Source organism: Mustelus asterias, chromosome 16 (genome assembly GCF_964213995.1).
Source record: "Mustelus asterias chromosome 16, sMusAst1.hap1.1, whole genome shotgun sequence".
In the NCBI taxonomy this organism is placed as follows: domain Eukaryota; kingdom Metazoa; phylum Chordata; class Chondrichthyes; order Carcharhiniformes; family Triakidae; genus Mustelus; species Mustelus asterias.
Window position 1 is genome coordinate 50,925,588 of NC_135816.1, and position 24,695 is coordinate 50,950,282.

Sequence of the window (24,695 nt, forward strand, 5' to 3'; positions counted from 1 at the left end):
AACATTTTCATCAACCATATTTCAATTTACTAACACTATTTGCTTTAATTATTTAGGAAACACTTCTTGAAAAAAAATTAAAATTGCTTTCATTTAGTTGTTATTAACTTGTTAATATAAAATAGTAATGCTATGAGGTTTTTTTAGTTTATTTAGTGTCGCAAGTAGGCTTACATTAACACTGCAATGAAGTTACAGTGAGAATCCCCTAGTCACCACACTCTGGCACCTGTTCAGGTACACTAAGGGAGAATTTTAGCATGGACAATGCACCTAACCAGCACGTCTTTTGGACTGTGGGAGGAAACCGGAGCACCCGGAGGAAACCCATGCAGACTCCGCACAGTGACCCAAGCTAGGAATCAAACCTGGGTCCCTGGCGCTGTGAGGTAGCAGGCTAATCACTGTGCCACCCGCTTACCGCCAAAGATAAGCAGGCAAGTTGTATTTACATTGCAACTTTTTTGGAGGAAATGGCATGTGGCATTTTATGGAGTGATAGAAACAATTCAATAAATGGAGCAAAGCTGAGATAGGAGGAGACACAGCTTAAATAAAACATAGTGGGGGGCAGCACGGTGACATAGTGGTTAGCACTGCTGCCTCAGCTCCAGGGGACTCCTGGCTCAGGTCCTGTCTTGGCTCCTGGCTTGGATCACTGTCTGTGTGGAGTTTGCTTATTCTCCATGTCTGCGTGGGTTTCCTCCAGTGCTCCGGAGGAATGTCCAGAGATGCACGGGTTAGATTAATTGGCCATGCTAAATTGCCTCTTAGTGTCCCAGGATGCGTAAACTAGAGGGATTAGCGGGGTAAATACGTGGAATATTGGGTGGGATTGTTGTCGGTGCAGACTCTATGGGCCGAATGGCCTCCTTCTGCATTGTAGGGTTTCTATATGGGTCTGAAGATTTTTGAAGAAGTTTTGTGAAAGAGCACTAGAGAGAATGCGGTTGAGTTACCTGAACGTTCTGTCGCTAATGGTGGGTCAGAGGGACTTAATCACTAAGCATCAAAGTTCAAAAGTGAAGAGTGTGGAAGAAGATTGAAGAGGCGGTGTGGCAGGGGGCAGGCACCATGGAGATATTTCATTTTGAGGAGGAAGATTTTGAATCCAATGCAGGGGGGCAGAAGTAATAATATTTTGGGTGAAATCGAAATTCAGGGTGAAAGAGGATCGCAAGTGAGCCAATGGAGAAACCCATCTGCTGATAACAAATCAAGTTCTCAGCAGCTGTTGGTGCCAGGAGGGGATAAGATACAGCTGCTGTTACACAGCCAAGTGGTCATGGTGATGGATAGAATGTGACTTGCAAAATTCATCTCGCGGGTGAAGAGAATTCAAGGGGTTTGCACAGCTGGGTTTTGGAATCAGGTAAGGGAGTTCAGTTGATGATGGAGGCCAAAAATGATGGTTTTGCTCTTCCAGATGTTCATGTAAGAGAACATTTTCCCTTACCCATAACCTATTAGACAGGCATCACATGGATAGGTATCAGGTAGAGATGATGAGTTCAATGCTTTTTGCACTTGTTTTTGGAGGCAAAGCTACAGAGCCAAGCTTTATGCAGGCAATTCAGCATAGAAAGAAGATATCTTGAACTATCCTTATCCTCTAGGACAAGCAGAGAGCCAGACAGGGTCAGCTGTGGACAAGGACAGAATTCTGCTCAACATGATCAAGCCAGATCAAAGAATAATCAGACCAAATAGGTACCACTTGTGCATGTGGTTGCAGTCCCAATACATAAGGGAGCAAAAAATGGAGGACTAGGCCAGAAGGAACAGTAAGAGTGAGAGCCCGAGTGATTTCGTAGAGCAAGGATGTCAAATTAAAATAACTTCTTCGGTACAATGAAACATCTGACAACATTGAGCTGGGAAGGAAGAAAGACATCCTGCACTGTATTCATTGAAGCCAACAATCAACATTCCAGTAGTACAGGGTATCACACATCACGGAAGTGTGATGTAAATAATTGCAGGCAATCAAAGCCCTTTCAGTTGCTGTGTGTTCAGAACAAAATGTTGATACTGTAGCATGCTCAGGGGGCATTCACAGGAAGCAGCAACTTGATTACAGTTTAGAAACGCAAATGTATTACCAAAGAAGGAAATAAGATTCCTCCATTTTGGCAGTATTAACATAATAAAAAAGACGTTCTAAAATACTATATAGCAGAAACCCAGGAGGAAGATGACAGGGAACCAATTGGACTCCGCTACTATAATGCAAGATAGGCATCAACAACATCGAGAACAAATCTACAGGTTTATCACCAATTCTCCAAACACAAAACATCAAGGAATATAGAAATTCGGTTTAGATTATGTAATATGCTATATATTAAATAAGGGATATATAGGAGGATGGATAGATAGAATAGAGAGAAAGATACAGTAATATTCAACTTTGTCCCCTTTTCTGCTCCTTTTTACCTGCAGCAAATGATCAAAAAGGATTTCTTGCGTTTTCTACCATAAATGCTGCCTGGTTACTTTGTGACAACATTCAATTCATACAAGTAATTGTCTTTATTATCCCCTAGTTATAAATTTTGGTCAGTCGAATAAAAGATCTGAATATTATTAAATGAAGAAAGACAGCAGAAAACTGCAGCAGAGGGATTTGGGGGTCCTCTTGCATGCTTGCTTTTTGCCATTTATGCAAGTTCAGCAGGTATTAGGGAAGGCTTTGTTGCCCTTTATTTCAAAAGGGAATGAAGTACAAAAACAGGGAAGTCTTGCTAAAACTATACAAGCCACCAGTTAGACCACATCTGGAATATTGTGTCCCTTTATCCAAGGAAAGATACTAGCACTGGAGGCAGTCCAGAGAAGGTTCACTAGGTTGACCCTAGGTGTGGAGGATTTTTCTTATGAGCAGAGGTCGAATAGGTTGGGCTTGTACTCATTGGAGTTTAGAAGAATGAACGGTGACCTTCTTGAGCCATATAGGATTCTCAGAGGGCTTGGAAGGTAGTTGCTGAGAAATTATTTCTCCTTGTGGAAGAGTCTAGGACCAGAGGGCATAACCTCAGAGTAAGGGGCCACCCATTTTAAGATGGAGGAGGAATTTCCTTCTCTCTTGAGGGTAGTAAATCTGTGGAATTATTTACCAGAGGGCTATAGAGGTTGGTTATTAAGTATATTCAAGGCTGAAATCGACAGATTTTCAACCAGTAAGGAAATCAAGGGTCATGGGGATATGGTGGGAAGGTGGAGTTGAAGGGTAACAGATCAGTCATGATCTTGTTGAATGGCGGAAGAGACCCAATGGGCCAAATGGCCTGCTTCTGCTCTGTGTCTTATGGTCAACACAACTCACGGCCCTTCTTTATCAGATTAACCCCTGCCATACGGCCAACTGTTTCTTAGTTGACTTGCCAAGTGGTACAAAAAGAAGTCACTTGCTAGGCAACATTCCTGCCCATGTTCCTACGTATAGAAGAAAATTTAAATTTCATCAGTATTACAGATATTGCAACCACAATCTCAAACAGCAATCGTAAATTGAATGGTGGGCATTTGAAGTGGCTGTTGGTGCCTCTAATTTGTTTCTGTTTAAAGGATTTACAATTGCCTCATAGGGGAGTTTTCTGGCAGGAATTGTCCCTACAACAGTCATGACTGTTTGAGACATGCTGGCAGCTGCATCACTGCCATTCTCAATTGAACATTATGTCTGTTCCAATGCGAAATATTTTCAATCCATTCTTACAGTTTTTATTAAAGGGGAACATGAAAGAATTAAAATAGAAGCATTGTGAACAAAGATAACATTGCTTCCAACCCATTTAGAGCCCAGTTACATGTCATTGAACAGGGTGTAATTTTTCTAAGCGTAGTTACATCAGGCCATACATCATACAACTCCCAATTCTTTACACACCGCAGGAGACAAATAAAACGAGCATGCATTTTTATTTTCTTCTTGGTTGGGGTAGGTGGTAAAGTGGCAAACACTGGCCAATGAAAATAAAAGCATTTGAGGTTTGGCTTAATATTGCATTGCAACCGAGTTGGTATCATTGCTTGAAGGTATAAGGAAAGCAGACACAGACTCAACGCATGAATGGAACCGCCCCAAATTTTGTGGTGACGCTTATGGTGAAACTGTCAACGCCAACCATCATTACTCCTCTGAAACCAGCAACAACTTCTGGAGTCCATACATACATAATTTATGCAGACATCCAGAAGCCACTGTCAGTAGTTCAACACTTAAGAGTCATTGAATCATACAACACAGAAAGAGGCCCATCATGTCTGCATCAACCATCAAACACCTATCTATTCTAATTCAATTTTCCAGCAATTGGTCCATAGCCTTCAATACTATGGTGTTTCAAGTGTTCATCTAAATGCTTCTTAAATGCTGTGTGTTCCCGCCTCTACCACCCTTTCAGGCAAAGAGTTCCAGATTCCCATCATCCTCTGGTGTGAACAAAGTATTTCCTCAAATCCCCTCTAAACCTTCTGCCCATTACCTTAAATCTGTGCCCCCTGGTTATTGACCCCTTTACCAAAGGGAAAAGTTTATTCTTATCTACCCTATGTTCTTCATAAATTTGTATTTCTACATCTCAATTAGGTTTCCCCTCAGCCTTCTCTGATCTAAGAACAATAATCACAGCCTAAACAGCCTCTCTTCATTGCTGGAAAGCTCCAGTCCAGGCAACATCCTGGTGAATCTCCTCTGCAAACTCTCCAGTGCGATCACATCCTTCCGATAGTGTGGCGGCCAGAACTGGGCACGATACTCTAGCTGTGGCCAAATGAGTATTTTATACAGCTATATCATAACTTCCCTCGGATGGCTTCTTCAGAGGGTGCACTGTTGAAGTCCACCCTCTGCCATCCTGTGTCTATGATCAATTAGAAATCACTGAACTGATGAGAATTTGCTATTTTATGCTATTTTAAGTTTGATATAACAACTTCTGTCAAAAATACACCATGTTTAATGGCTTGTAACTGGGCTTTTGATGGCTTACATTACTGCTGAATTACTGCTAAAAAGCCTCACTGGGCTTTAGAAGCTAACTTTATATTTCTGAAGTATCAAAATCCTTCATTGTGATAAAAAAATATTCTACTTTTACTTTATTTTTTTAGATTTAGTTATACTTTAGCTTCTATCTTAATTCCATGCGTACATCCCAATCATTTATTTTACACTTTAAGTGAAGGATAATCAGTGCAGTTTACTTCTTGATATATATTGTCACTTTGTCACCAAACCGTGGGATGTTATTGAGACACAATCTGTCATCAGATTGTTCAAAATATGCGGAATATCTCATTCAACGGATGGAAAGGAAGGTGATTTATCGTAGAATGGTGATGCTGCGACCTAAACACCACATCTAATCCAGAATGGGATCCTTATGATGACACTTTACGAGAATAAATGTGATTAACCCTTTACATCGGATGCTGAAGACAATGAATTTGACATTGTGGTTAAAGGTATCTTTGTCCAATTAATTTATTCAATAAACCATGCCACGTTAGTTCAATATGACTTACCAATGTTATGTTTTTGTTCACATTCAAAAATGGTCACCACCTACACCAGCAATTCACATTTTATTCTCCCGTATAAGTCGGCTCCCATTTTTGGAATGAGTTTTGGAGGCTTCAAAGGTCAACTTACAAAGAACAGTACAGCACCAGAACATGCCCATCGACCCACTAAGCCTGTACCGACACATAACGCCTTTCTAAAGACTTTTTGCCTCTACGCGGTCCATTTCTCTCTATTCCCTGCGTACGTGCCGACATCTACAGTTTAACCAATATTTTCAGAGTAATTTACATGCAAAACAAAAGTTTTTCCTTAACACCAGTATGTATTTAACAAAAAGCAATGAAAGAAACAACTTATTTATTCTTCTTTTCACATAATTTCAATGAACCTTTCTGACTTCTCTTTTTGACCATCTCTGTCCACTTCCATTAGCTTGACTCTTCATGGTCAACACTGCTCTTGACTACCAATTGCACTTAATGGTTGAGACTGCGACATTGGTTTGTCTTACTCAAAGACCCTGACTCACTTTGCTCTATTGGCAACTTTCAGTTTCCTTGTGCCTTTCATGTCAGGCTGGCGGAGAAATTTGGACTATAGGCGGTTTCTTCTGCTCTCCCATTTTCAGATTTCCACTTTCAAGCACATGATCTACGTGACACTGACGGAGACTTGCTTCAAACTTCACTAGATTTGTGAATGCACCTAGTCTCTTTACAGCAGCTCCAATCATATATTTCTACTGATCACCTTGATGGTTTTTTTATCATGACCTTCTGGCCAGCACTGAACCATCTATGCACTGTGTACCACGGCTCATCTTCACATTGTTTTGCTCTTACTTTATTATTAACTTCAGGCTTAAGCAAACTAAAACTTGTACATCCTAGGAACGTGTTTAAACACGAATTCATAAGGTGAGTAAACTGTTGTGGACTGCGGGGTTATTCTGTCAGAGAGCAAAAAGATTGCCCAGCCTGTGACAAACAGGAACAGAGAAATTACTGCCTAGCTTGCCACCGAGTAAACATTTCCGCAAATACTTCTTCACAATCTGTTCACATCTTTCTGCAGCACCATTTGGTGCAGGATGATGTGGTGTTAGTGTGTGCTTGACTCCATTCTTACTCAGAAATATTTCAAAATATTTGGACGTAAACTGTGGACCATTATCTGACACCAACACCTCATAACCCATAAACTGCAGACTGTTCTCAAAACCTCCGTAGTTTTGGCACTTGCGGCATTGGGCAAAGAGTCAACATTTATCTGCTTCTTACAGTTATCAACCAAAGCAAAGTACTCATCCCTTCCACTTCAAAAAAAAGTTGACGTACTTGCTTCTACAGTTTTATGTTTGACCATGCAATGTAAGAACCTGGACTGGATCGTTTCTCATGCCGTGACACATTTTACAACTTTTCACCAACTCTTCAATATCTCCAAAAACAGCTTCTTGTTACTGCTTTCATATAGATTATCCCTCTTTATGAAGATCCTCTAGCGATTGGTGGAATAATTGGCTCTTAAATCCCTTAGGAGACAGCCTTGATCGCCACACAGTTGAGTTTTACATGTGAAATACTCCTGCAATTTCATGGGATAAGTGAGCACTTCATTAAGCATCACAAACTTGCTTGTTTCTTCATTAATTCCTTTAGCAGACACCAGCAGGCCATTTGTCTATGTGAAGCTAAGTCACTGGTAACTCTGGCCAAAAATGACTCTGTCTTCATCGGAAATCTCAAAAGAATGTGTATATTTGCTTGATCTTCCGACTTACAATATTTAATATCAGACTGATGGTTGATATTATTTGGTCCTCCTTGCTCAAAGACCAGTTTGCGTTCTCATAGCACTTCCTCAATGACAGAAGTGCTCTTTGATTCCTACTGTAAATAACTTGGCTCAGTTTAGCCATACTTTCTTCAGCCAATTTTTTCCCCCATCAGGGAGTCTTTGTTCCCTCCTGCTCCTACCAATGGCAGGTAATAAAATGTTTCATCATATTCCAACCTACCAGTAACAGTCAAATACTGTTATTGGAATAACTAGTCAGTATCACGTTAGTTTTGCATAACGTAATGTGATTTAGGGACTTCTTTGCACTTGTCTTGATAAGAGACACTTTTGCAGCTGCATCACCAGTGAAACCAAGTCGAGAGTCTTCAGCAGACATCTTTACTGTGGGCAGTGGAATTATATCTTCAATACTTCCGACTCTCATTTTCCACACGCTGTTTTCCCTGTATTCCAACAGAGTAAAGCTCTTGATCTTTCACTCAGTAACATCAACTTCAGTTTCCACATCTATCATATGCGCATGAGGATCTCCAAAGACCTGAGCTAGCTTTAGATCTACCGTAACCTCAATCTGGTGCATGGCCTGGCGCTTTAGCATGACCTGCAGCATTAATGTTTCCTCTATTCCTGCATGCAATCTGGATATGATCAGCTTCCAACAGGCATAGCCCTGTAACTGGAAATGGGGGCATTTAAACGGTTGGTGCCTGCCATGGCAACAGTACCATCTAAATTTCTGACCTCGAGCTGCAAATGTGGCTACCGTGGCCTGGATGTCACTGAAATCTGAAGACCAGGAAACGAACTTCCTTGCAATCGGAAACACTCCCTTTCTGCCATTTCCATGTTTGTGGCCTCAATGCCAATCTTCTTCCACATCAGCCTATTGTCTTTACTCAAAGCCAGGCCTGGATTGCATTGTTCTTAAGGCCTCCTACAAATGTATCCCTAAGGTTGATTTGTAAGTTTGTGACATACATACAATGACGAGAGTGTTTCTTTAATTCGAGAATGTAATCTTAACAGTATCATTCTGCAACTGCTTCCTTTCACAGAATTACAAGGGGGCACAGGTTCCAAAGCGAAAGGGGGAAAGTTTTTTCACGCAGAGAACGGTGGGTGCCTAGAATGTGCTGCCAGAGGTGGTGGTGGAAGCAGGCACATTAGCAACATTTAAGAGGCATCTGGATGGGTACGTGAATAGGGAGGGAATAGAAGGATGTGGACTGAGTGAGGGCAGAAGTTGTTTTTTAGTTTAGTTAGGACATCATGATCGGTATGGGCTTGGAAGGTCGAAGGGCCTGTTCCTGTGCTGTACTTTTCTTTGTTCTTTGCAATCTCTTTCTTATAGTCATTCTGGAATGCAAATTCAGAATTTCATTAATTTAAGCACATTCCATCAAATTGGGTCCTTCGGACAACACTGGTTAAAAATACCATCTGGTCCTGTCAAGGTGAGGAAAACACTTGCTTTACTCTTGGCTCCAATTCCATTCGCTTTTGGCCAAATGCAAAACCTTGATTTGTAATTTTACCAGTCCTTTCTGTTAGGGTTTAATTTCCCCACTGTCCCCATATATGACTTCAGTGCCTTTTTTCCTTTCAATTACATACCACTGTGTACCTGAAAATTACATACAAACAAATGCACAATAATCTCTGAAACTTCTTCAAAAATTAACTTCAGGAGTTTCAAGAAGAGCTTTTAAAAAGCGCCCCACAATTTTCTTCAGTCCTTAACTTCTCAAATGAAACACAAAAGAAAATTTCATCCGAGCATCGCCGTCAACTTTTTGTTCTATTGTATGGAGAAAGGATTAACACGTGGAGTGGGATTCTCCAGCCACGCTCACCCCAAAACCGGAAAATTCTGCCCGTGCGGGCGGGAAAATTCCTCCCCCCCCGATGGACTTTCAGCAGGCAGCCATAACTCAACTAACTTTTTTTAAAAATATGTTTATTGAAAATTTTATTACATTTTACATAGCAAAATAACACCGATCCAGATCCACACAGTGCTCGCGTATACATTCCAACGCGAGTGGGCTCAGGGCTCCCCATGCCCAGGGGACAAACCCCTGGTACCACCGACACCCACCCCACTCCGTCTAATTGCACCGGTAACAACGGTGATAATATAAAAACATAAAGGCAGAGGAACACCGCTGGAGAACCAACTGAGCGCCCAAACAGCCCAGACTATAAACTAGCGAGCGGAGAAAAGAGAGAAAAAGAGAGACAGCGAAGGAGAGAGAAGGGAGTGAGCAAGAAAAGAGGAAAGTTCTCGTGTTGGTCCCCACACCTCGGCAGGATGGGCGGGTGTACTCAGGTAAAGGGCCGGGGCGCATCCACCAATTGGGGGAGGGGGGTAAACTAACTTAATTTACACCTCCCCGTCAGAGGGAATAATATAACAAAATGGTCAGATCTCGCAATATCCTACACCCAGCAACTATGACATTAGAGCTTTTTCCCCCCAGTGCCAGCCTAGATTACAGATTTAAGCCCTGGAACGGTGATTAAGCCTCTGACTCAGGCAAGTAAACCAAGGTGTGAGCACGTAATGTTTTCCTTACCTCCCTTTTCCAAACAACACTGGAAAAATTGCAGAGAGGATTAAGGTCATTTCTTCTCAAAGTGAGCTCACTTAAAATTTCAGCTAAGTGTTTGCAGTGTCAACACCGACTTGAGAATGAAGTTGCCATTTCAAATGGAACAGTGACAGAGGAGAGGACTGTAATTGATTTTAAAAGGGTATGGAGTTTGCAGCTGGCTTAAAAACATGACCATTTCTGTCTTACTCATGTTTTAATTGGAGGAAATTACAGCTCATCCAAGGATGGTGGTCAGACAAACAGTCTGGTAAAACAAGACAAGGGGTCAGCAGACATAGGACACAGGAAGAGCTGCGTGTTGTCAGCGTACGTGTGGAGGCTGAGTACAACACTGCTGATGCATCATGAATGCAACAAAACACTAAGAAGGAAGGTTGTGGCCGTTAAATATCTTCAAACATGCTATCAATTAGCACATTGTATGTCTACTTAGCTCCTCTATAGCACTCTGAGTCAGAAGGTTGAGAGTTCAAGTCTTATTCCAATTTAAACACGTGATACGTTAAGCGCAATTTTCTGGCTGGTCCCGCCGGCAGCACACCCCAACCGCATGTTTCCCAGTGGCATCGGATGGAACGAATGGGAAATCCCATTGACTGCAGCAGGACCAGAAGATCCTACCGCCAGCCAATGGTGCACTACCTACCGCTGCCAAGAAAAACGGCACAGGGAGGCCAGAGCATCCCAGCGATAAGTGAACATCTGAATGAACCACACTGTCCATTGCTTGGGTGTATGTAAAAGATATCACGGCACTACTCAAAGGATATCAGGAAGTTTTCTCAATTCTCTGGACAACATTCACCTCACACACACAGGCTTAAGTGGGAAGAGCTATCAATGTGAAAAAAGGGGGGGGGGGGAAATGAGAAAAAAATAGCTGAGGCAGTGGGAGGAAGAAATAAAGGAGATGGAAACCAAAATGGGAAAACCTTAGAACACAGCTGACTGGAAAGGGCCAGGAACCTCTGAGAAAATAAAAAAGCAACACAACACTGTTAGGCATCCCGAAATGTAAAAGGGCGGATTTACAAGGTTACAAAAAGGAGCTTTCAGGGTGAGAAAGAAAGATCATTACACACGTCTACAAATCAACAGTGGTACAGTGGTTAGCACAGCTGCCTCACAGTGCTAGGGACCCAGGTTCAATTCCGGCTTGGATCACTGTCTGTGCAGAGTCTGCATGGGTTTTCTCCAGGTGCTCCGGTTTCCTCCCACAGTCAAAAAGACATGATGGTTAGGTGCATTGACCATGCTAAATTCTCCCTCAGTGTATCCGAACAGGCGCCGGAGTGTGGCGACTAGAGGATTTTCACAGTAACTTCAGTGCAGTGTTAATATAAGCCTACTTGTGACACTAATAAATACTTAAATGATATTTTCATTTTTAAAAAAGTGAAATTGCAAATTTGCAGAATAAATACCAGTGAAGAGAGACAATTTTAAGTTTCAGAATGCAGTAGATAAATGAAGGTTGGAAACAAGCCAAAATTGAAGAAAGGGGTATATGGAGGCCAGAAGTATGATAAAATTGAGAACAAATTGAGTAAAAAAGAACTTTGGTGGACAGAAGGAAAGATGGGAAAGATGAGAGCAAGAGTTTCAAAACTTTCAAAAACTGTAGAGTTTTGCAGATATTGCATTAAAAATATAATGGTTGTGTGAGAGATGGGCCCAGAATAATGAATGAACAAAAGATAAATTAAAATTTGCAGTGATGCTCAAGTTATATGCAATAGTATTTACAAAAGAAAAGGTAATTTGGGAGGAGGTTAATTTGCAATCGATTAAAAACAAAATGAGAATTTTCCTTTCAGAATTTTAGTTAGCAATGTAGAAATGTTACAATAATTATGTATTAAAGCATTAGAGAAGTTAGGTAAGTTAAAGGAGGACAAAATACCAGACCCTGACAGGATAAATCGAAGGATCTGGAGGGAAATAGAAGGGGTAAATTTAGCCGGGGCCCTAGAAATGTTTTCTCAGGATTCTATATAAGTGGCTGTGTGCTGCAGGATTAAGATTGCAATAACTCTTTCCAAAATAGAAGACAAGTCTACTTCAGATAATTACAACAATTACAGGTTTGTTAGTTTAATATGTCTGGCAGATAAAACTTCAGAATCTTTAATTCAAGGAAATATTAGAGTACTAAAGATCTGGAAAGAGAGAAAATAATTAGAAGCAGCTAACACAAATTTCAAAACGGAAGGACAACACGCTGGCACAGTGGTTAGCAGTGCTGCCTCACAGCGCCAGGGACCCGGGTTCAATTCTGGCCTTGGGTAACTGTGTGTGGGTTTCCTCTGGGTGCTCTGGTTTCCTTCCACACTCCAAATATGTCCAGGTTAGGTGGACTGGCCATGTTAAATTGTCCTGTAGCATTAGTGGGATTAACAGGGTAAATACATGGGGATACAAGGATAGGGCCTGGGTGGGATTGTTGTTGGTGCAAGCTTGATGGGCCAAATGGCCTCCTTCTGCACTGTAGGGATTCTAAGACAAGATCGTGCTGGGCAAACCTGCTGAGATTTCTTTGAAGGAGTATTGGAGAATTTTAGGAAGTATTTATAGCACAGAAACAGATCATTTGGCCCAACAGAACCAAGACAAGAATTTACTCCAAATGGACCTTCTCTCATATCCTTTCAATTCAGCAATTCCCAAACTGTGAACCTGACCCAAATTAAGGAAATGGGATCATTCTCTGGTGGGGGGGGAGGCACTATCATTCTCTGCTGGGGATGGACGGAGGAGGGGGGGGGGGGGGGGCAGGGGGTGTTTGCTGCCACTCTGCGGGTGATCAGTAGGGGGCAGGGGATGGCGATCGGTCTAGGTAGCGAGGTGGGGGTGGGTGGATAAGGGGGACATATATGTTGTGGGGGTGGGGTGATGTCTGTGAGGGCCACCGCTCCCGCCTTTTGCTCCCGGGAGCGATGTGACAGGGGCGCGTTTGTCGATTTTTCTTTCTCACTGCGCATGCGCAGTTCAGAGCTCCGATTAGACCAGCAGCGTTTCAGATGCGATAAGCCTCGGCCACAGCGTGATACAGATCTGTGATTTGTTTTCCAGGCCAAGTGCGTATGGGGGCGCGCGACTGAGAACAGATTTCCAAGTCGGATCTGAATTGCGCCCAGATTCAGCACTTAGAATGAAAATGATAAAATCGGGCCCACTATGTCTGATCGAGGGACCAGACAATCGGGAAGAAGTGGGGAGACCCAGGAGACTCGCACTCCCAGTGATGCTGAATGCTTAGACCCCTCCACCACAACATCCATCCACAATTCGCATCGCTTCACAATTCTGCAATCCTAGAATGGGAATCAATACAGCTATAGCCACCAGCTGCCCAGTAGCGCTGCTGAGCAAAACAGCGGTCTTCCTCTGATTGGATGGCAACTCTTAGGGATGGAACATCCCACCCCTGGAGTCCTTATTGCCCGATTGGCTTGAATTTCAGCCCGCCTTCCCTAAGGAAGCAACATGATTGCCCCAATCACTTCCGTATACACTGGGAAGAGTTTATGTGTGGGGTGGAAGCTGATTACAGAGTGGGTTAGAGAGAAGAGCGGATTACAGTGCGTCAATAGTGAGGCAGAGAAAGAAGCTGACCACAGTGCATATGTGTGGGGAAGAGGAGTCAAGATCCTCAATTGAAAATTAAAAGTTCATTTGATTTGAACATGAGATGAGTCACTGATGCCAAGTAGGCCTTCAGAGAAGCTTGGTCTGGTGTCGTTATAGATAATAATGGTTGATTGTCGTATTTACATTCCATGTGACAACTGCTTCCTTGCCAAGATCCATGAGCGGCTCATTAAAAGTAATGGACTGGTGAGTACATAAAATAACATAGTGACAAAGTATTTAAAAAGACATTTTCATATATGTTGATCTATGCTATACAATAAATATAGAAAAAGGACTTGTACAATAACCTAAAATTCAAAGTTTTCAGTCAAAAATGAAACTTACTGAAGGCTTGCTAATCACAAAACATAATATTGAGGCCAGCTCTTGAGATTAGTTTTCATTAAATACAATGGCAAATAACTATGTAGAAACATAGAAACATAGAAAAACTACAGCACAAAACAGGCCCTTCGGCCCCACAAGTTGTGCCGAACATATCCCTACCTTCTAGGCCTACCTATAACCCTCCATCCTATTAAGTCCCATGTACTCATCCAGGAGTCTCTTAAAAGATCCGATTGCGTTTGCCTCCACCACCACTGACGGCAGTCGATTCCACTCGCCCACCACCCTCTGTGTGAAAAACTTCCCCCTAACATTTCCCCTGTACCTACCCCCTAGCACCTTAAACCTGTGTCTCTCGTAGCAGCCATTTCCACCCTGGGAAAAAGCCTTCGAGAGTCCACCCAATCTATGCCTCTCAACATCTTATATACCTCTATCAGGTCTCCTCTCATCCTACGTCTCTCCAAGGAGAAAAGACCGAGCTCCCTCAGCCTATCCTCATAAGGCAAGCCACTCAATCCAGGCAACATCCTTGTAAATCGCCTCTGCACCCTTTCAATCTTTTCCACATCCTTCCTGTAATGAGGCGACCAGAACTGAGCACAGTACTCCAAGTGGGGTCTGACGAGGGTCTTATATAGCTGCATCATTATCCCCGGACTCCTAAACTCAATCCCTCGATTGATAAGGGCCAGCACACAATACGCCTTCTTAACCACCTCCTCCACCTGCGGGGCTGATTTTAGAGTCCTATGGACCTGGACCCCAAGGTCCTTCTGATCCTCTACAGTACTAAGAGTCTTTCCCTTTATATTGTACTCCTTCATCCCATTTGACCTGCCAAAATGGACCACGACGTATTTATCTGGGTTGAAGTCCATCTGCCACTTCTCCGCCCAGTCTTGCATCCTATCTATGTCCCTCTGTAACTTCTGACATCCCTCCAGACTATCCACAACCCCACCAACCTTCGTGTCGTCTGCAAACTTACCAACCCATCCCTCCACTTCCTCATCCAGGTCATTTATGAAAATGACAAACAGCAAGAGTCCCAGAACAGATCCGTGGGGCACACCACTGGTGACCGACCTCCATTTAGAAAAAGACCCATCTATACCCACTCTCTGCCTCCTTTGGGCAAGCCAGTTCTGGATCCACAGGGCAGCAGCCTCTTGGGTCCCATGCCCTCTCACTTTTTCTAGAAACCTTAGAATTCTTATTTTATTCTTATTAGAATTCTTATTATATTCTTATTAGAATAGAATCTCTACAGTGCAGAAGGCGGCCATTCAGCCAATCAAGTGTGCATCAACTTCAGAAAGAACATTTGACCCAAGCCCATCCACCCACCCCCTCCCCCCCCAACCCCACCCCGGAGTACTATCCCCAGAACCCCACGCATTGGCCACGGCTAATCCTCCTAACATCTTGGGACACTAAGGAGCAATTAACATGGCCAAATAATCAACCTAATCAGCACAGTTTTGGACAGTGGGAGGAAACCGGAGCAGACACAGAGAGAACATGCAAACTCCACACAGATTAGTCAACCGGAATCAAACCCAGATCTCTGGGACTGTCAGGCAGCAGTGTTAATCACTGTGCCACCAATATAAGACACTACATGATCAAAGATTTCTAAGTAACATTAATAGCCTGCAATGGTTCGGATCACTTAACTGTACATAACTGCCTTTTAACTTGCATAAAAATTGTCAAATTTTCACTCCACTATTAAATTACAAAACAACTATGGATTTTAGAAACAAAGAAACCCCACAGTGCAGAAGGAGGCCATTCGGCCCATTGAGTCTGCACCGACAACAATCTCACCCAAGCCCCATCTCTGCTTAGTTATCCTCTTAATCCCTCTGACCTATCACATCCCAGGTCACCAACGGTTAATTTAGCATGTCCAATCAACCTAACCCGCACATCTTTGGACTGTGGGAGGAAACCGGAGCACCCGGAGGAAACCCAAGCAGACATGGGGAGAACGTGCAAACTCAACACAGACAGTGACCCAAGTCGGAAATCGAACCCAGGTCCCTGGAACTGTGAGGCAGCAGTGCTAACCACTGTGCCACCCATTTTCTACTGATTATCCCAAAGATTAAACTGCTTAAAATCAATACTGCTCCCGCTGGTGAACGAAACACTCAGCAAATCAGGCAGCATCTCATTATGATAATGGAGGAAAGAAAAACCATGGAATTATAATCAGACTTTCAAATAACTTGAGTTTATTTTAAAATGGACACAAATCTTGAAGATGGCCGAGCATGTACTGTCAGCCACTGACAGGAATGGCTACAGGGTGTTTCTCTAAGGGACAATGGAACCCCTCCTTGCGTTTCCAGACAAGGTACTTCTAAAAGCATCGCAAAGAAGGGATTAAAAGCTAGCCGAGAGAGCTGCCCAGCGCCTGCATGTGCAGCGCCGGATGTGTATGCACTGCAAGGAACAGCAGCCGGAAGTTTTCCACGCTAAGAGCGTGTGATATATTACGAAAAGCAGTGCCACTGCAAAAAGGAAATAGCCATCTTCTGCAGGAAGATCTGAAAACTCACTCTCTTATTGTGGAAGCCAACCAGACACCAAAAAAAAAGTAGCAGCTAGAAAAAAAAGAATGGAAATATCTCTGTCAAACCACACAACATCTGAACCGAAGAATCAAATATATGTCTAAGAAGTCAATTACACTGGAATCAATTCATAACAGCCGCAACGCTTCATTAGCTACAACTCACAACTCCAGGATTGTTAACTTTTCATTTATATTTATCTCGTCTTCAGCTCAATTTTTAATTCCAATCTGTATCAATGTAGATCTTTGGTTTTGCCATTACTCCTCACTTTTTAAGCAGTTAATAAACTTCCTCTATTTTAACTCAGGAAAGCCTAGTTAAATTGGCCTCTTTTTAAACAGAACTATTGGATCTGGTAAAATATCCAAGGGAAAAAGAACTTTGTTGCTACCAGCAGGGTGTGGGTTGAATAAAGACAGGGAGCTGGTCATCCCTCCTCAGCCGGGTTTATAACAGTTTGGAGGGGGTTTCCCAGCCAGACAATGACAAATCAAGGGGTCTTGCCCTGATCAACAACCGTTGGGGAATCTCACCTGGGACGGAGGGAAACAATCTATAAAGGTGGAAAATATTGGCATTTGGGCATTACCCTTCATCAGAACAGAATTATTTGCACTCTTGATAAAGGACCATGCCTGAAATGGTAATATTCTTCTTCCTGAAGGAAGCTGCCCGACTTGCTGAGTTTTTCCAGCATTTTCTGTTTGTGCTTCAGATTTCCAATACATACAGTAATGTTTTCTATTTTTACTGTCAGTCAATCTGACCAACTGGTAGAGTAAGGAACATAGCAGGGTCGAGGAAAACAAACAAGAAATACATTGGTTAGAACAGCTTTTAGTACTTTAGGGCACTACAGAATGAAGTGTTGCATAAACTGCTTATAAATAGCAAGTCAAATCTACTGTGGCTGGAATTTGATTGTTTGTCATACACTAATTACTAACTTATCAATTAGTTTTGATATTAAGAACTATTAGAATTCAGATAGCCTTGTGGCGAAGGATTAAACTTTATGGACTTTGAACCAATAATTAAGTTTTCAGCCTGTTCCTTCAGATAAGTCTCCAACATTGCCTATACATTGATAACACTAAAGATATATTCCAGTTTCTCAAACACAAAAATCAAAGCAAACACTCCAGAGCAGTACTGAGGGAGTGCTATACTGTTGAAGGTGCGTCTTTCAGATGAGACAAAAAAAGATCAGAAACATATCTGTCCTCTTTAGTGGCCATAAAAGATCCCCATTGGCACTATTTCAAATAAGACAAAGGCCATATGTCCTGGCCAATATTTATCCTTTATTCAACATCACAAAATAGATTCTCTAGTCATTATCGCACTGTTGTTTGTTAAGAGCTTGCTGTGTGCAAATTAGCTGCACTGTTTCCTACAATGCAACAGTTACATACGGTTTCAGCGGGTGGAAAGTGCTGCAAGATGTCCTGTGGTCGTGAAAGGTACCATATAAATGCAAGTCTTTATTTTTCCTTCCCCTGTCACGTGCTTATTTAGCTTCCCCTTAAATACATCTATGCTATTCGCTGCAACTAGTTCACCTGGGAGCTAGTTTCACATTCTCACCACTCCTCTGGATAATTCTTCCAATTTCCCTTTAGTGACTATCTTATTTTTATGGCAGCCGAGCACTGGTCTCTTGCCGCTAGAAGCATCTTTTCCACACCTACCCTATCAAAACTTTCAGAATCTTAAAGACCTCTACCAGGTCACCCATCAGTTTTGACTTTTTTGAGAAAAATACAAACATGTTCAACCCTTCTTGACAGGCATGACCTCTCAGTCCCTTCAGTAAGGCTTCTTGCACCTTCCAGTGCCTCAATGTCTTTATAATTTGGAAATCAGGATTGTTCACAATTGTGGTGACAGATATGATGGATGATGGTAATGCAGTGGATATGGTACTTACAGGCTTTAAAAGAGCTTCAACAGTTAGTTAATCACACAAGAGAAAGGGCAGAAAATTAGTGTTAGAAATGGTTAGCTGGGAGGAAGAAGTTAAACTTGGAGCAGTTTCTCAGTAACTAGAAATGTGTAACTGTGTTTTGGAATTACTACTATTCAACGTGTATATTAGTGATTTGGCTCAAGGGAGTGACACTTAAATTAGTTAGTGACACTAAAGTCGGAAATTAGGAACTCTGGAGGTATACTGTGAAGTTAGACTAGACCGCAACTGTTTTTGATTTTGGCATTAAGGTGTTTCACTCCAGGTGATTCCACTGACCCTCTAGAAAACTTTATTTAACAATACAGTTTAACTATAACAAAATGAATTAGTGTAACTTTTATCAATTGAAATACTTAAACATCACAAGGTACAACTCTTAACTGCTAGTTATCTCTATTACTTCCAATTTAAGCAATATTCATCGTAGACATAAATTCCTTTCCAGAATCATTTAGCAAAAACACACAGGCTTATGTGAGTTGCCAGTCCTCTGGACAGAGCTACCCGTTTTCTGACTCTCAGACAGCAGCCTCCAGAAAAAGACCTATCTTCACACTCAGAACTCCAGAGAGAGATACTTATTTTCTAACATGTCCCAGACTTCAATGTCCAGAGAGAGAGAAAGAGCTACTGCTCCTTTTCAAATTCAAACAGCAACTGCCTGCCTGTCTCTTTGTAAGCCGAGTTCCGTTGCATTCACATGACTTTCTCCTGTTAATCAACCTAATTAAACCCTATTCTAAAACACAAGATAATCTCAAAATTAAAACATTGTTAACACAGATTAAAATAAACACCCAACAACTAGGAGCAATTATTCTTCTGCAGGCTCAGCATGTGGGCTGCAGGCAATCGGCATCCGTAATCAAAGCTAAAGTATAAAACAGTCCCTTCATAAGAAACATGAAAAATACATTTCTTAAAGGCAGAGTATCATCATAGAAGCTTATAATAAATAATACTGAGAATCAGCGAACATGGAATGTGAGTAGTGATAAGATGAGAGAGTGGGCAAGTATCAGAGGTGGTATATTTGGTTAAAGTATTACACCTTGAAGGGGGAAAGCTTACAGGATGTGAAAACACAGCAAGATTTGAGGATTTAGGCTCCCAAAACATTAAAGGCAAGCTCATAAAACTAGGTAATAGTAAATTCACATAAAAGATTAAGTCCCACTTAGAGAACAGTAGTTTTTGGCTCCAAATAACAGAAAGAATATTGAGGCAACGGAGGGAACAGTATAGATTCACTCCAAATGCAGCCCTGAATGAGGATATAATTACAAAGAAAGACTTGAAAATTTTACATCAGTGAGCTGGACAGGTGATTGGACAGAGGACTGCAAAATTCAGAAGGACAGTACAAAGTAAATGAAAACAGACCAGTTTCCAGTGGTCGAGGGAATATAGAAATAAATGCAAGACAACATTTTTTGTTAATAAAAAAGCAAACTGAGAATGTGGAATGCACTACTGGAGTTAAGGATTGAAGATGAGACCATGTCATCATTTAAAAATCAGTTGGATAGGTGATTGAAGAGGATGAAGGATGTGAGAATGCATGAGGCCCATGGGATTCAACCTACTGTGTATGGTAAACAAATACCAACAATGGACTAGTTGAGCAGATCACCATGATGTCAAAGACCTGCTCTGCTTTGCAGCTTTTTCTATAGCCACTTTACCTTGATTACTTACCACCATCTTACGGGAGAACATTTGAGTCTTTAATTTCTCTCATTATGAGTCATATTGACTCATTAATATTCCTTCATTTATGATGAGAAGCTGAATATATTTTATCGCATACCCTACGTAGGCACTCATCGGCACCTACCCATGCATGTACAAAGAAAACAGCTGAATATGAAATTTGAATTTAGTGGATTAATGCATTCATTAACACAGCAACCAAGCATTCACATGCCAATACTGAATAGTACAACTTCATTCCAGTGTGGTTTTAGGAAATAAGCTTGTAGGGAACTGAATTATCATGCAATAGTCACTTGGTAATATAGAACTTGCTGTAAAGAGTGACGTGTTACTGAAGCTTCTCATCTTGCACTCATCAGGAAAAATGTTAGAATGCTAAATTTCAAACACTCACAATTTATACTACAGGAGAAAAGGTTGCTGATTTAGCCAAGGCATTGCCAAGCTGAAAGCAACAGGGAGCTACAGGCTCCCCAAGCTCCCAGTTCAAAAAATGGTGCAACAGATTCCTTTTGTTTGCAGAGAGTGGGGTCCCTGTGTATGAATGTATGTTGCTTCTAGAGTAAATGAGCCACATTACAAGCTTGACTGATTATCTTAAATTGGTTGTTAGTGTAGCTATTAGTGCCATCAGGATTGCTCAGCAAGTGCTGCCCAATCGCAAAATCACATCTAATAGCAGATGTTTTGTTTTGGCTTTTATAAGCAGAGGCTGGTTGAGCACACTCTTGCAAACAACCAAAAGAATACGCTGTTTGATTTAGTCGGTCAATTGCTGGAATTAATATACTGGTTACACTAGAACAATTATATGCAGAGAGGTCAGCACTCCAGCATTGGTTGATATTGCTGAAAAGAGAAATTGCGGAAATTGTTAGTCTTGCACTCAACAGGACAAATAGAAGAATGCCAAATTTCAAACCAATCATAACAATTTATGCTACAGGAGAAAAGGGGTGCTGATAATTGGAAAGTTTAATCTATTGGTCTAAGCGTTGCCATGGAGAAAGCAAGTAAGCACTATAATTGTTGCTTAATTGTTTGGTAGGCAGAACATCTTTTTAGACTGGCGGCAGCCTCTTGTTAATGTAAAATACCACTCGCATAGCCACTGCATTGTCGCAACGTGAAGTGGCTTATTTAACCTGTTCAAGTTCAGAGTACCCTCAACCACCGTGCTTGCAAAACCCAAAACATCTACTGTTGGATTCTGTGATTGGGCAGCTCTTGCTGAACCCGTTTTCTGCAACAACAAAAAAGGAATACATTCAAGCCTCGTGCTTTTTTCCCCAAAATACCCAGGAGCTTGGTGAGCCTATAGCGCTTACTTGCTTTCTCTATGGAAACACCTAAACCAATAGATCAAACTTCCCAATGATCAGCACCCCTTTTCTCCTGGAACATAAATTGTGATTGGGCATTGTTGTCCTGTTGAGTGCAAGACTAACAGTTTCAGCAATGTCTCTTTTTTCAACAGTATCAAACAATATGAAGTGCCTGCCTCTCTGCATATAATCCCTCTAGCATAAGCAGTAAGTCGTCACATATTTAGCAAAGTACGTGTGTTAGTTACCAGAAAAAACTAAGCAACACACTGTACAAAGTGAGTTAAAGAAATAACTTGTCTGTGTGAATGCATTATGTTTTGTGCCACATTTCCAGTATTGTAGGTTGTCAACACCAGTTTAAGTGCAGTGCACATATTATACTGAGGTTCCCAAATATCTTGGTGATGTGAACCAATGTCCTGACTCTGCTGCGGGCTGTATCGGTCATTGCCTCACTGTACTCCAGGCACCACCCCATCAAATATCTGCCAATTTATGACAAAAATATTTCCCACAATCAATATTATTTTGAAGCTGAGCATTTCTTGCCATAGCATAACAGGCAGGCAACTAAAGGGCTTTCTGGCAAAAACAGTGGCTGTAGGAGGTGATTCAGGTCAACGTAACAGAATAAGGTCCATATCACAGAATAACCAGAGTTACATTCAAGAACAAAGACTGGCACCCGGACATACTTCTTCAGCGACTGCACCTTAAAATGTACCAACAGTTAGTTTCAACACATTGTACAAAGAACGTTAAAGAAAGAACGTATTGTCTGTTTTAATGCATTATATATTGTGGCGCATTTCCAGTATTGTAAGTAAGTGCCCTTGCAGGTTAGCTACATCAGTTTACATAACGTCTGCCTCTCGCAGGTGATTGGAGCTTAGATTTTAAAGCTAAGAGACAATGTAGTAACCTTTTAATGCGATTAAGACGTGCATTACATCATGTAGAGCTGAGTTTCTGGACAAATTGTGTCAGTCACAATACATGCAGTACAGCATTGTTAACAATGGAGCAATAACTGGCACTGTAACAAGTGGGAATTCATTCAGTAATTGCAGCACTGAACTTACTTTGTGAAGGATGTGTGGAATGCCTTGAGAAAAATAACCATAATTGCACTGTGAATATTATACCATGGTATGTATTATAACCCCCTCTCCCAATCAACCCATCCAGAGAGGAAAGATGCAATACATCTGTAGCCTATCTTTAATAAAAAATGGTGCTTGTTTCACTTTCAGCAATTTTCTAACTCAATGTCACTACAGTTTTTGCTTCAAGTCAAAATTTCCACTTTGCAAAGGTAGTTGTAAATGATTAGAGTAAATTAACTCCAAAGTCAATAAGTTGAAAATCTTCAACTCTGGCACTGCATTTGAACATGAAGGACACTTGGGGGTGGCATCACCAGAGAGATATTAGTCAAGTTTCTACATCCATTAGCTGTAATCATTAGGGGCAATGGAAATTCACTAGCATGAACTGTTGGTTCTGCTAGTGAATTGCAAAGAGCTCTTTGACGCTAGAGGAGTCATCCACAATTGTACTCTTGCTAGACTGGCAAAGACTCAAGTAGACCCCAGTGACCACTTGGTTATCATTGGCTCCAATGCAATCATGACTTCCAACTATGCTGGAAGAAAAGTCAACATTTGTTTGGGAGACATTTCCCATTCGTTTAAACATCGCCCCATAACAATTTTAAGAAAAAGTATAACTTGCTGTCTTTTAGATTTCTTTTGATGACACGATAGACATTTGGCCGAGAGAAACAGCTAGCTAGGGTCTCCTCTGGTACGTGGCCAGCTGCTGAACCTTTCAGCCGTTGCATGATGACGTGGAAACCAAGTTTTAGGAAAATGGTGCCCAAATGTCTGCAGTGGCTTTATGATGCTGCTGCAGTAACCTCTAGGTATAAAACAAAACTCCACCAGAACTACACAACCAAAGATGAAACTCATAATTCTACTCACCTAGCTGTTCAGTTTATCTTTCTATCATTCCAGGGATTGTCCAACAGCAAATCCACAAAATGTATTAAAACAGGCAAGTGTGCTCATTAGAAATACTTGCAATAAAACTAACATTAGCCATCATTAACTGCTGCAAGTACAACCATGCATCTCCATATCCATTAATTTCTCTGCTTCCCTTCCTTCAGTATTCCAATTTCGACCTTCAAATCTCTTCTGTTTCTTCTTGCAGTCTAATTTAATTTTTTCTCACTTGCTATGGCTGCTTTAATTTTCCTTTTGCTCTAGCCCATTTATCTACTTCCTCTTTCCTACTGATTCAACATGCACTCTATTGTGAGCCAACGTAAGTGTTACATTTTTGTTTCTTTAATGCTCTCTCCCCATAGATATTTTAAATCTGCATAACATCCACATCATAAGATTGATAGTTTGGACATTTTAAAATTATTTTTATTCTGCAATCAGAGGATATTCCACATGTAGTATGTTGTACAAACTGGAACCATGTTGCTTCCAATGAAGCTTACAAATAGCTCAAGAATTTAAACTGAGGAGTATATTAGCATCAGCTTCCATATGATTTTGAACACGGCAGAGGGATCTGGGTGTCTATGTTCATGAATCACAAAGTCAGTATGTACGTGCAGCATGTAATAGAAAAGGCAAATGGGATGTTGGCATTTATTGCAAAGAGACTAGAGTATAAAAATAGAGAAGTGTTGTTGTAATTGTAAAGGGTGTTGGTGAAACCACATCTGGAGAAGTGTGTCCAGTTTTGGTCTCCTTATTTGAGGAAGGATGTGGTGGCACTGGAGGCAGTTCAGAGGAGGTTCACCAGATTGATTCTGGGGATGAAAGGGTTGATGTATGAGGAGAGATTAAACAGTTTGGGCTTGTACTCGCTGGAGTTTAGAAGGATGAGAGGGGATCTGATCGAGGTTTATAAAATTTTAAATGGGATTGATAAAGTAAATGTAGACCGAATGTTTCCTCTTATGGGACAATCTCAAACAAGAGGTCACAGGTATAGGTTGAGAAGCAGTACATTTAAAACTGAGATGAGGAGGAACGACTTCTTGCAGAGGGTGGTGAATTTGTGGACCTCACTGCCCCATGGCACGGTGGAGTCTGAGTTGTTGAATAGATATATTTCTTATAAAAGGGATAAGGGGAT

The 24,695-nt window shown here is 41.4% G+C and overlaps 1 protein-coding gene across 1 annotated transcript in view; it reads right to left on the reverse strand.

The window, feature by feature from the left end:
- ergic1 (endoplasmic reticulum-golgi intermediate compartment 1) overlaps nucleotides 1-24,695 on the reverse strand; it is a 97,719-nt gene that overhangs the window by 53,732 nt on the left and 19,292 nt on the right. The window lies entirely within an intron of this gene.